The following is a 12,693-nucleotide window of genomic DNA, read 5'->3' on the forward strand; positions in this document are numbered from 1 at the left end:
CTTGATCTTGATCCCTGCTGACACCCAGTGAGAACTGACTGAGGTTTCTAGGCTGTGTTGTGTTCTTCTGAGAAGCTGCGTTTGGAGAACATTGGGTGGCCAAGGCAGACCCCTAATACACATCCCATGTCCCATTTCTTGATTGTCTTTCTTTTGGTTCTAGAGATTGAGTGTAGACTTGCTGCTACAGGAGGTGAATATTCACCTTAGACATGACCTCTTCCCATTCCAGCTCCTCTCCTCACACCGTCTCCAACCATTACAGCACAGGTTCTCAACCTCAGTCCTCCAAAGGCTTTGCATTGGTTACCATGTGGATTTTGAGTGGAGCCAGGCAGTGTGCTGTGATTGTGTCTCATGGGCCTTTTCTTCCTGAGAGAGAAAAGTCTTGTTTGCTTAGTTTTCTAGGCTTACCACTAACCTTTACTCTCAGATTTCACCAGGAATACAAACATCCCGAGTCTATTAGAACTTAGCAGCCATCTCAGTTTGCTGAGGAGACCCAGTCCCTTCCTTCCTTACTGTCCACTCTTGTACTCTGTCCAGGGCAGTCTTCTGCTGGATCTGCTCTTTGGTGACCATTTATATATCTTCTTCCTCAACTGTACTGACGATCACCTTCTTCCATATTAGGGCTCTACAAGGGTCCCATTTATTCTTCCTACATTGTTTCTTTCATTCTCTATGTCTGGTGTGTGTGTGTGTGTGTGTGTGTGTGTGTGTGTATGTGTGTGTGTGCTCTAAAGCAGTAGTTCTCAACCTGTGGGCCACAACCCCTTTGAAAACGTTTGTCTCCAAAAATATTTACATTATGATTCATAACAGCAAAATTCCAGTTATGAAGTAGCAACAGAAGTGATTTTATGGTTTGGGGGTTCACCACATGAACAGCTAACTGTTTCAAAGAGTCACGGCGTGAAGTAGGTTGAGAACCACTAATCTAAGGTGACTCAAGAAAAGTATATATAAGAGCTGTATTATTGAGAATTATTGAGAACTTATGTACTTAGAGATGTCCTTTTATAAAATAATTTATTTTTATTTATGTATCTGTGTGTGTGTGTTCCTCATGTACACATGTGCTCACTGAGACCAGGGGAGGGTGTTGGATTCCCTGGAGCTAGAGTTTTAGACAGTTATGACCTGTTCAGCATGGGTCCTGGGAACTGAGTCTGGATCCTCCAGAAAAGCAGCAAACACTCTTAACCTCTGAGTCATCTCTCTGGCCCCTAAAAACGTCTTCATTTCAGACTGGGGAAATGGCTCAGGGATAAAGGAGTAACTATGAAAGCTTGAGGAGTTGAGTCTGGATCCCTAGGATACACGTTAATGCTGGGGCAGTGGCCATGTCTGTAATCCCAACACTCCTGTGGGGATCTGTAAGGAGAAGCAGAAGGATCCTTGGTGCTCTCAGGCTGCCTAGCCTGGCATATCACCACAAACAAGAGACCCTGTCACAATCAAGGTAAAGGTAAGGCCAACACCCAAGGGCACTCTGACCTACACACACATGCATGGCATGCACAAACATACACACAGATTAAAAACAAGTGTTTATTTCACCTTTGCATGTGGTTGGTGGACACTGGTAATATATAGTGAAGGTGGCATTCCTCAGTTAGGGACGCTTTGCTGCACTATCTAGTGTTTTGAGTAATCTGATTCTCTGATTTAATAAAACAATCCCTTCCTATTCTCCCTCCAATCTTTCCTCCTGGACTACTTATTTCCAGGATGCTGGATTTGCAGGAGTCGGGCTCTCGTTTTTCTTTTTGTTTATTTTCTACTTACCTAGACCATTCAACTCCTTCAACTCTATGTTCCAGTTGCTTTTTAAAAATCATATCATGCATTTCTTTTTTCTGCTTCTTTAAGGTTTTTATTGTTCTCATTTTATGGCTACTCCTTTTTTATAACCTCTCATTCTTATGTTATACATAAAATGATGCCTCCCACCATCCTTGGGATAGCAATTATGGTGTTCTTATTTTTAAACATTGCTTTGATTTCCCACACGTTTGCTTTTTAATGTTGTCGGCTTTGATCTCAGGCTTAAGTGCTTTCTTTATTTTATGGTGCCTTTGAATTGTTTACATTTAAGTGTGGGGTGTGTTTGTGTGTCTGTGTTGTCTGTACACCCACTCTAGGTTGATCTAGCTCCCCAATTTGGGAACCCTCCACCTTCCAAATTTCTGGATTTTTTTTCTGCTAGATTGGCCATCTGTTGGAGTGAAGGGGAGACAGACATCAGGTTTTCTCACTGTAGGGTCTGAGGGGTGTTTCCCTCAGCCACTCCCCATCTTAGTTGTTGGCACTGGGTCTCCCATGCTCACTGATCCAGCTATACTGTCTGGCCAGCACAATCCAGTCATCCTCTCTCCACAGCCCCAATTCTGGAATTTTAGGCATGCAGCACTATACCCCACTTTTAAAAAAATAAGGTTTATTTATTTTTACCAGTGTGTGTGTGTGTGTGTGTGTGTGTGTGTGTGTGTGTGCGTGTGTGCGCATGCCTATCCCATGTATGTTGGTATCTGCTGCAAAGTCCAGAGAGAATGCTGAATGCTGGAACTCAAGTTACAGGTGGTTATGAGATACCCAACATGGGTGCTGAGAACTGAACTCAGGTTCTATGTAAGAGCAATTAGTGCTATAAACTGCTGAGGATCTCCCCAGCCACATCACATAGCTTTATAAATGTGAGTTCTGGGGTGAGGGGGCTTTAACTCAGGTCCTTGTGCTTACATGGCAAGTGTTTTACCTACTGAGCCAGCTCCCATCCCAGAGGGCCTCGATTCTGTGTCTCTCTTTGTACAGCCAATGATTTCATCTTAATGGTGGCCACCTGCAGCTTTTCCTTGGGGAACTTCAAAGCATAACTCTGCTGATGTGTGCAGGGATGCAATACCTGGGCATCCACCTTTGCCCCCTCTAGCCCATGGCATCCCCTGACTGATGACCTTCAGGACAAAGGTATAAGAACCTAAGACGGCTCAGTTCTGAAGCTTCACTTAGCTTTAGGAATTGGTGTTTCTTCTGTTGCTTTTTCTCTCTTCTTCCTGTCCCCGTTTTTTCACATCTGCCACTTTCTTTCACTTGAAACCTTGGCATATTTCCTGCCCACATATTGAGGACTTTTCCTGGACCTCTAAGACATCATCTTTTAGAAAGAATGCCCATGACCAGTCTCTTTGGGACATCTGACTTTAGTCTACTGAAAGCTACACTCAGAGTGTATGGCTCAGATACAGCTCTGAGCTGCTGGGTGGAGTAGATGAGAGCCATGCTCAGTTCATGGGAGAATGTCTTAGGAAGACCATCAGTCTACCTGCCAATCCCTACAGCAACACATGCTTGGTGATGTGTTAGAAGACAGTAATCCATGGGGAGACAGAGCTGTGGTTTTGTAGCCTTTGGGTTTCAAAACAGGATCTCTTAATAAAATCATCATGAAGCACTGGAAGGGAAATCTAATCAGCACAGACAGTTCTGGGGCCACATGGTACCATTCCTAGGCCACGTGGTACTCTTTTGTGGCTGGGATTCTAATGAGGGCTTCTGAGATTCTGAGCGAGGCGCCTATGCGTTAATTCACCAGCTGCAATTACAGACTGATTAGGGGAGAACATAAATAATTACAGCACAAGGAATGCATCCACAGTAACTGCTTTGTGTGTGCCTACCGCATCTCAGCTTCTCTCTCATTACTGAGAGGGTAAGTGAGAATTAAACATTCACACCATTGTGGCGCCGTGTGCCATGGTCCATTGTTCCCGGGATCTGTTTGTCATCGCTCTGGTGTCAGTGTACACACAAGGGACAAAGTTTGCTGATTCAGCCCATGACTTTATTTGCAGCTATCTAACCCAACAAAGGAGCATTGTTTTCAACCATGAAGACACAGGCTGAGCTCAAAGGTAGAATGCCTGGTGGTTAAAAAGAAACTTTTCTCAGGTACTTGTAAAGAATAAAGTCTTGCTTGTTGATGAAGACTGAGACATGAAAGCAAAGGTCAGGGGTTGTCTCTGTCACTCATCTTGGTGTCTGTGGTTGAAGGGACATTTAAACAGAAGGAATTCTGGCCATCATAAAAGTGTATAGGTGAGCTTACTATACCTGGGCATATACCAGTAAGTGTGCTTAAGGAAGTGTCAGAAGACAGGGCTCCAAGCATACCATGGTGAGGCTGACCTCAAGTTTTGCAACTACATCCCCACAAGATTAACCATCACAGTACCTGTTCCTACTCTTCCTATTCTCTTCCTTCTTTCCTGGTCCCCCCCTTCTCCTCCTCCTCCTTCTCCTCCTCCTTCATCTCCTAAGGTCACCCAGGACCTTATTAAGTCCTCAGTTCCTTGTATGTACAGCCAGTATCTCTCCACCTCCTGCTTCCTTGGTTCTCCAAAATCCCTTTCTCTTCTTTAGAATAAGCAAATGGACTGAGCCTCGTGGTTCAGTAATTCCAGCTACTCAGGAGACTGACACATTGGCAATAGCTTCTAGTGTTCTGATAGCATTGATGGGACTCTGCTGATTGCTGACTAGAAAAAGGTAATCCATACCCAGTGTGGCTGAGCTTTCTATTTGATAGCCAATTGTGTCTGGGGGGTGACATTTTTCTACCCTGTTTTAGGATAACTAAATTTAAAGTCTATATGTATAGCTATATCTATATTGGTATTTATATTGGTATCTATATATCTATCCATATTAATCTATATTATATCTATCTATATGCTCCCATAGCAGTAAGTTCAAAAGTCCTTAGTGGTAGCTATCCCTCCCTATACTCCTTCTTCTGTGCTGCTCTCCCATCCACACTCCACAAGTCCATTTTGTTCAATTATTTTCTTACCTTCTTCATAGCACTTGTGATCAATCCCCCTTTTCTCCACCCTCCCACTGCCCCTTACTAGTGTCCATCTTTCTTTGAGTACTCTAGTTTAACACACATATCTAAAGACTCAAAGCTAGCATCCATTTATGAAAGAGAACATGCACCATGCCATTGCCTTCCTGGATTTGAGCTACCTCAGAATGATGGTTTAACTTCTTTTTATTTATGTGCAGATTTCATGAATTCATTTTTCCTTACAGATACATACTCCATTATGTATATGAAAGACATTTTTTTTATTATCCATTCATCAGTTATTGAACATCAAGGTTGTTTCCAATCCATGGCTATTACTGGATGAACCAGAAATGAGGCTCTCTGTAGAAGGATATGGAGTTTCTTGCTTTTTGAGGAAGCTACACACTGGTCTCCATAGTGGCTGCACTAGTTTGCACTCTCACAAGCAGTAAGTAAATTTTCCCTTTCTCTACAGCCAAGGCAACATTTGTTATCTTTTGGTTTTGTAGGTTTTTGTTTTTATCTTAGACATCCAGACTGGGGTAAGATAAAAATTCAAAGCATTTTTAATTTGCATTGCCATGATGAATAAAGGTGTTGAACCTTTAAAAGAATATTTCTCAACCGAGTATTCCTCCTTTTAATAGCTCTCCGTTTTGCTTCATGCCACATTTAATTGGGTTGTTTTCTTGGTGGTTAGTTTCTGAGCACTTTGTCTATTCGAGACACCAGCCTTCTATAAGATGTACTGCTGGTGAAGCTTTCCCCCCTCATTTTGTCGGCTGCCTGCACTCAAGTGATGATATTCTTTGCTGGGAATCCATTTTTTTTCAATTGTTAAGTGCAATGTTTATGTCAACAGGATGAACAGTTATGTCAACAGTTGAAGTGTACTCCTCTTTTTTTCTCTATCAAACTCAGGGAATCAGGTCCTAGGTTGAGATTCTTGATCCGTTTGAGTTGAGTTCTGTACAGGCTGAGAAATTAGGATTTAGTTTAATTTTTCTGCATGTAATTACCCAGTTTGACCAGTGCTATGATTTGAAGATACTATCTTTTCTCCCAATGTGTACTTTTGGCTTCTTTGTGAAAAATAAGGTGACTGTAGAAGTTTTTAATAGAGCCATTGTATCCAACTGCTCTGTTAACATGTGTTATACTCTCTATATACAGATTTTTGTGTTTAAGATTTCATAATTATGGAAATTGAAGCTGAGTACTTCTGCCTATATAATTTTCCTCAGTTAAACTTATCAATTAATATTTATTTATATATTTACTTATGTATTTATAGTGAAAAATAAGTTTATTCATCATCAAGACTTGAGAGAACTATATCATCCTCTTTGAAGAGATAACACTCAAACTAGATGATGTGAAGATGGGAGCCCTGTGCACATGCTGGGGGAAATGTGCTCTCCCCAGTGGGGGAGTGGAGGAAAAAGGAATGTGCTCGATCTGACTGAGAATACCAAGAGGCCATAATGCCTGGGACACAGCTTGGGGACAGAATCAAGGGAGAAAGTCAGACAGGATCCTATCATTTGGAGTCTTTCAGGGTAAGCCAAAACCCTTGGATCCAAAGAGGTCCATATAGAAACAGAAGGTACTCTACCCAATTTGTTCTATGAAGCCACAATTACTCTGATATTTAAACCACATAAAAACCCAACAAAGAAAGAGAACTTCAGACCAATTTCCCTTATAAATATCAATGCAAAAAATACTCAATAAAATTCTCGCAAACCGAATCCAAGAGCACATCAAAAAGATCATCCATCATTATCAAGTAGGCTTCATCTCAGGGATGCAGGGATGGTTCAATATACGGAAATCCATCGACACAATCCACTATATAAACAAATTCAAAGGAAAAATAACCACATGATCATCTCATTAGATGCTAAGAAAGCATTTGACAAAATCCAAAACCTCTTCATGATAAAAGTCTTGGAAAGATCAGGAATTCAAGGCCCATACCTAAACATAGTAAAAACAATATACAGCAAACCAGTAGCCAACATCAAAGTAAATGAAGAGAAACTTGAAGCAATCCCACTAAAATCAGGGACTAGACAAGGCTGCCCATTCTCTCCCTACCTATTCAATATAGTACTTAAAGTCTTAGCCAGAGCAATTAGACAACAAAAGGAGATAAAAGGGATACAAATTAGAAAGGAAGAAGTCAAAATGTCACTATTTGCAGATGATATGATAGTATACTTAAGTGACCCCAAAAATTCCACCAGAGAACTCCTAAACCTGATAAACAACTTCAGCAAATTAGCTGGATATAAAATTAACTCAAACAAATCAGTGGCCTTCCTCTACACAAAAGGATAAACAGGCCAAGAAAGAAATTAGGAAAACAGCACTCTTCACAATAGTCACAAATAACATAAAATACCTCGGTGTGACTCTTATACAGAAAGATCTGTATAAGAACTTCAAGTCTCTGAAGAAAGAAATCAAAGAAAATCTCAGCAGATGGAAAGATCTCCCATGCTCATAGCTTGGCAGGATTAATATAGTAAACATGGCCATCTTGCCAAAAGCAATCTACAGATTCAATGCAATCCCCCTCAAAATTCCAACTCAATTCTACACAGAGTTAGAAAGAGCAATTTGCAAATTCATCTGGAATAACAAAAAAACCTAGGATAGTGAAAACTGTTCTCAACAATAAAAGAACTTCTGGTGGAATCACCATCCCCAACCTCAAGCTGTACTACAGAGCAATTGTGATTTAAAAAAAAAACTTCATGGTATTGGTACAATGACAGGCAGGTAGATCAATGGAATAGAATTGAAGACCCAGAAATGAACCTACACACCTATGGTCACTTGATCTTTGACAAAGGAGCTAAAACCATCCAGTGGAAAAAAGACAGCATATTCAACAAATGGTGCTGGCTCAACTGGCCATTAGCATGTAGAAGAATCCAAATTGATCCATTCTCATCTCCTTGTACAAAATTCAAGTCCAAGTGGATCAAGGACCTCCACATGAAACCAGATACACAGAAACTAATAGAAAAGAAAGTGGTGAAGAGCTTTGAGCACATGGGCACAGAGGAAAATTTCTTGAACAGAACACCAATAGTTCATGCTCTAAGATCAAGAATTGACAAGTGGGACCTCATAAAATTGCAACGCTTCTGTAAGGCAAAGGACACTGTCAATAGGACAAAACGGTAACCAACAATTGGGAAAAGATCTTTACCAATCCTACATCCGATAGAGGGCGGATATCCAGTTTATACAAAGAGGTCCATATTTGAAATGACTTGAGCTGTAATCAAGGTGACTGTGCCTAAGAAGGGTGTCCTGTGACTCAAACACTGGCTTTCATGGTAACAGTGGTGGCTAAGGTGGACAAGAAGAGTCTTGGTAAAACTATCCAATGTGAATAATCTCTGGCTTTATGTGAAGTTTCATATGACCTATGAACTACAAGTATACATCACTTATTCAAAGTACACAGTTGCATGTACTATCTACCTCTGTAAACAACACATGTTCAAAAGACACAGTATTAACATAAATGTGCATATAGTGATGATGGTCTTTTGTAACCATTGTCAAATGTAACACATATCTACTTACTATTCCTAGTGAGAAAATGGACTGCTTGGCCTTTAAGCAGTTCATTACTATGCTCACAAATTTTGATTTGGAAGAAGCATAAAAGTTGGCCTCCCATCCCTTATTACTTGGGTAAGGGAACATAATTCTATTCAAAGGAGCTAAGCAGCCCACAGAGATAATACAACATGGTGGAGTGTGGCAAAGTCATGAGCGGCCAGTGGTTCTCTGTGGCTTGCCTCCTTCAACTGATGATCAGTGCTCTGGGAAAAGGCTGGTGAGTCATGGAATCCACACTTCACAGCCAGCTAAGCCCTCATTCAGGAAACTGACAACTGCTTTTTCTTTATATTTTATTTGCTCATCTTTAATAAAATAATATATATATTGGTATAAAATGTGTTTCCTTATACATACATATTGTGAAGTGATTAAATCAGGCTAATTATCATACCTATGGGACTAATTAAGATATCTGTCACCTCATATATTTTTTATTTTGTTTGTTTTTAAATATTTTAGGTTTATTTCTTTTTAATCTTACATGTATGGGTGTTTTGCCTGCATGTATGTCTGTGTACCATATGCATGCAGTGCCTATGGAGTCCAGAAGAGGAATCAGGTTGCCTTAGAACTGGAATTTCAAAGCCGGGCATGGTAGTACATGACTTCAGTCCCAGAGCTAGGGAAGCAGAGGCAGGCAGATCTCTGAGTTTGAGGTCAGTCTGGTCTACAGAGTGAGTTCCAGGACATCCGGGGCTACACAGAGAAATTTGATCTTGAAAAAACAAATCAAGAGGGGGGAGGGGGGGAGGGAGAGGGGGAGGGAGAACTGGAATTACAGACAGTTGTGAGCTGCCATGTGGGTGCTAGAAATCAAATTTGGTCCTCTGAAAGAGCAATCAGTGCTCTTAACCTCTGAGCCATCTCTCCAGTCCTGGATTTGTTATTTTTATGTGAGAGCATTAAGCTCTAATGTCAACGTTTTCAAACATATAACACATTATGAACTGTGGTGGCCATACTGTAAGATACTTTCCCAGTTATGAATCCTACCTGATGTTATGTATTCTTTTTAACTGTTGGTTTTATTCTATCAGCGTGTGTGCATGTGCATGTATTTGAGTATACACATCAGGCCCAGAGGGGCTTGCCTTCAGTCCTCTCCTCCATGAGTGTACGCATCAGGCCCGGAGGAGCTTGCCTTTAGTCCTTTCCTCCAGGGCTCCTCAGCTTATCAATTGAGAGGGTATCTCACTAACCTACAGCTTGCTGTTTCAGATGGATTGGGTGGCTAATGAGTCCTAGGATCTTCCTGTCTCCACCCCTAGCAGTGGGGTTATCGGCATCTTCCACTGTGCCTAGCTTGTAGGTAGATGCTACAGATCCAAGTTCAGGAACTCGTGCCTCACCAAGTACTTTACCCACTGAGCCATCTCCCCAGCCCCGAAGTACTGGAATCCTTAGCCAATATCCCTCCATTAAAAGACCACTGCACCATGATCAAGTGAGGTTTTTTCTTTAGGATGGAAAAATGTTCTAATACATACGAATAAGGACCAGTGAGCTGGCTCAGGAGGCAAAGGAGCCTACTGCCAAGCATGGTAACCTGAGCATAAGACCTGGCACCCACAATGTTGACGTGTCTTGTGAGGATGGGAAGGGGTTGACGATGGAGCTCAGTGGGTAGAATAAGTCACAAAATAAATAAATAAAAACATTGACTAAAAAGTTCTACAATACATACAAATCAATAAAGCATCTAAAGAGAATAAAAAAGGTAAAATCGCATCACCAAGCCACAAGATGCACAAAAGCATTTGAAAAAATTCAAACTTTGATCACAAAAAAACTTAGAAAATAAGCCTAGCAGGAAAGGCCCTCAGCTTGATAAAAGTGAAAGACACCATGCCCATGGTGATGGCATTCTCACCACATCATACTGACCACACCCATGCTGACATCATGCCCACAGTGCCAACAACTGGGGTCATACTTACCATGCTCATGGCTGATGTCATACCCTGTGATCCAAGGTGCAAAACTTTTCTGCTGGTTGCAGAACAAGACCCACGAGCCAGCTCTCACCTGTTTTCGTCTCTCTGAGGTTGGAAGCCCAGGCAGAGTGGTAGAGAAAGATGAAAAAAAGCGTCAGAGGTTGGGAAGGGGTTGACGATGGAGCTCAGCGGGTAGAATGCTTACCTCCCATCCACAAAGCCCTGGCTTTGAGCCTCAGAGCTGCAAACAATGGATGTGGTGGCACATGCCTGCTATCCCAGGTGATGAGGTAGGAAGGTTAGAAGTCCATTGTCAGCCTGGGCTAGCTGAGACCCTGACTGAGAATAATAAAACAAAATAAAATGCATAACCAGAAAGAATAAGTGAAATCACCACTGATTGCAAACAACATGGTCTTGTGTGCAGAAAATGTGACTCAGCCAAACTAGACAAGCCAACAAATGAATCCAGAAAGTTGCAGAATGGACAATCAATGTATGACAATTAGTAGTGTGTCTACACATTAATGGTGAACTATCTGTGACAGAAGCTGAGAAAGCACTGCGTTGTATAGTAGCATCCAAAGTGTGAAAGGAGTGAGTGTGAAGAAGGCGGCTAAATGTATTGAAAGCCCAACGCATGGATGAAAGAAATCGAAGCAGACCCAGAAGAAGGGTCAGAGAGTCCATGATCTGTGTTCATGGCCTGTTCCTGCCCAACTGTCCATAGAAAGAATACAGCTGTTAAGTTAGTCGTACTTACTATGTGCAGGGCTAACATCTGCTTCTAGAATCTGGCCTTTTACCCTCTGTATCCAGGGTCTCTTCACTGCCTGTCAAAGATGCTCTACAAGTGCTGCCTTGTCCACCCCAGGCTGTAAAGAATGGGAATTTGTGCCGGGGTTGGGGGTCCCAGCTCAGAGGTAAAGTGAAGTCCTGAGTTCAGTCCCCAGAAGCCATCTAAAGAAATTCTGTATGGTAGAGGTCACCTATAGTTTCCTTACAGGGGATGAACAGCATATGGACCTGCTGGCCCAGCCTAATCAGAGAGCTCAAGGTCAATGAAAAGACCCTCTCTTGTAAACAACGTGGGTGACTCCTGTGGAACAGTGCCCAAAACTGACTCTCCGCCTTATACTTAAACACACACATGTGATGTGCACGTAAACACACACACACACACACACACGCACACACACACACACACACACACACACACGCACGCACACACACACACGCACACGCACACACACGCACATGCACATGCCGAGGAGTGGGACAGAGAGTGAGAAACAGAGGCTACCAAGCCAGTGCATGTGAGTGGACTGTGAAGCTGAGTGTAACATGCCTGGAAGTCAGCCACACGAAGCCACTGGAGACATCACTCCTATCACCACCATTTGAGTCCTTGGTCCCCTGGCTTCCTCTTGTCTTCAAGGGAGTGGCCCACTCTCAACAATGCTATGTTGTCTCTGTCCGTATCAGCTGACCGCCCCAAGAACCCCGCAGTCTCCCTGACTCCAGTCTTATCTCTGAACAAGACACCCACCTCCCCACATCACTGACTGGCTTGTGAGGCTCTCTCCACTCCTTCATCAGCTTCACTCATCTGTGACCCTCGGTGGGAGCCAAGGAGCTACAGGCCAGCTCTCTCTTTCCACCTGAGTGGCTGTGATATGAAGCCCCGCTTTGGAACACCAAGTACCCCAAGCATCCCCACTGTTCTCCCTGGGCCCGGCACCCCTCCATGAAAGGCTCGCCTTGTTCTGCAGCTCATCCAACTGTGAGATTGCCTCCAACCTGTTTTTCATGTGGCTGTGCCCAGGAGCTCCCTTCACGCTGCAATAGCCAAGTTAAAGGTAACTTGATAAGCAGAGAGGCCAGGGGCATGAGAATCAGGCTCATATACCTGTGGTCCTATATTAAAAAACATAACATGAAAACCATGCTAATTCTTCAATTTGCCTTGCTTTCTTAATTCCCCCTCTATATAATTTAGGAATCAAGTAAATGCATTTCTCAGTTGGAAAGAAACTAAAACTGTTGAAATAGTAGTCATTGGCTTAGATAAGTTTTTTCCCCAGATTCTCCCAGTCATGCCATGACCATCTTCACAATGAATCCCATATACCATGGGGTGAATACCCTGGGATCCCTAAAGATGCTTTCAGTGTTCAGTTCCTCTTAGCTCTGAGAACAGTCAGAACTCAGCAAAGCAAAGGGCAACAATTTCATAAGGAAACTGATGTTGCCCTT

At 42.4% G+C, this 12,693-nt stretch overlaps 1 long non-coding RNA gene across 1 annotated transcript; it reads right to left on the bottom strand.

The window, feature by feature from the left end:
• Positions 1 to 5,400: 5,400 nt before the first annotated feature.
• Positions 5,401 to 10,932, bottom strand: LOC147002844 (uncharacterized). Its single transcript, XR_015048059.1, has 2 exons — positions 10,441 to 10,932; positions 5,401 to 5,831 (listed from the first exon to the last, which is right to left on the bottom strand). It is a non-coding gene; the product is annotated as an uncharacterized LOC147002844 (long non-coding RNA).
• Between the last annotated feature and the right edge of the window lie 1,761 nt (positions 10,933 to 12,693).

The sequence above is a fragment of the Mus caroli genome, unplaced genomic scaffold (genome assembly GCF_978045245.1).
Source record: "Mus caroli unplaced genomic scaffold, Mus_caroli_1 scaffold_8, whole genome shotgun sequence".
Classification (NCBI taxonomy): Eukaryota; Metazoa; Chordata; class Mammalia; order Rodentia; family Muridae; genus Mus; species Mus caroli.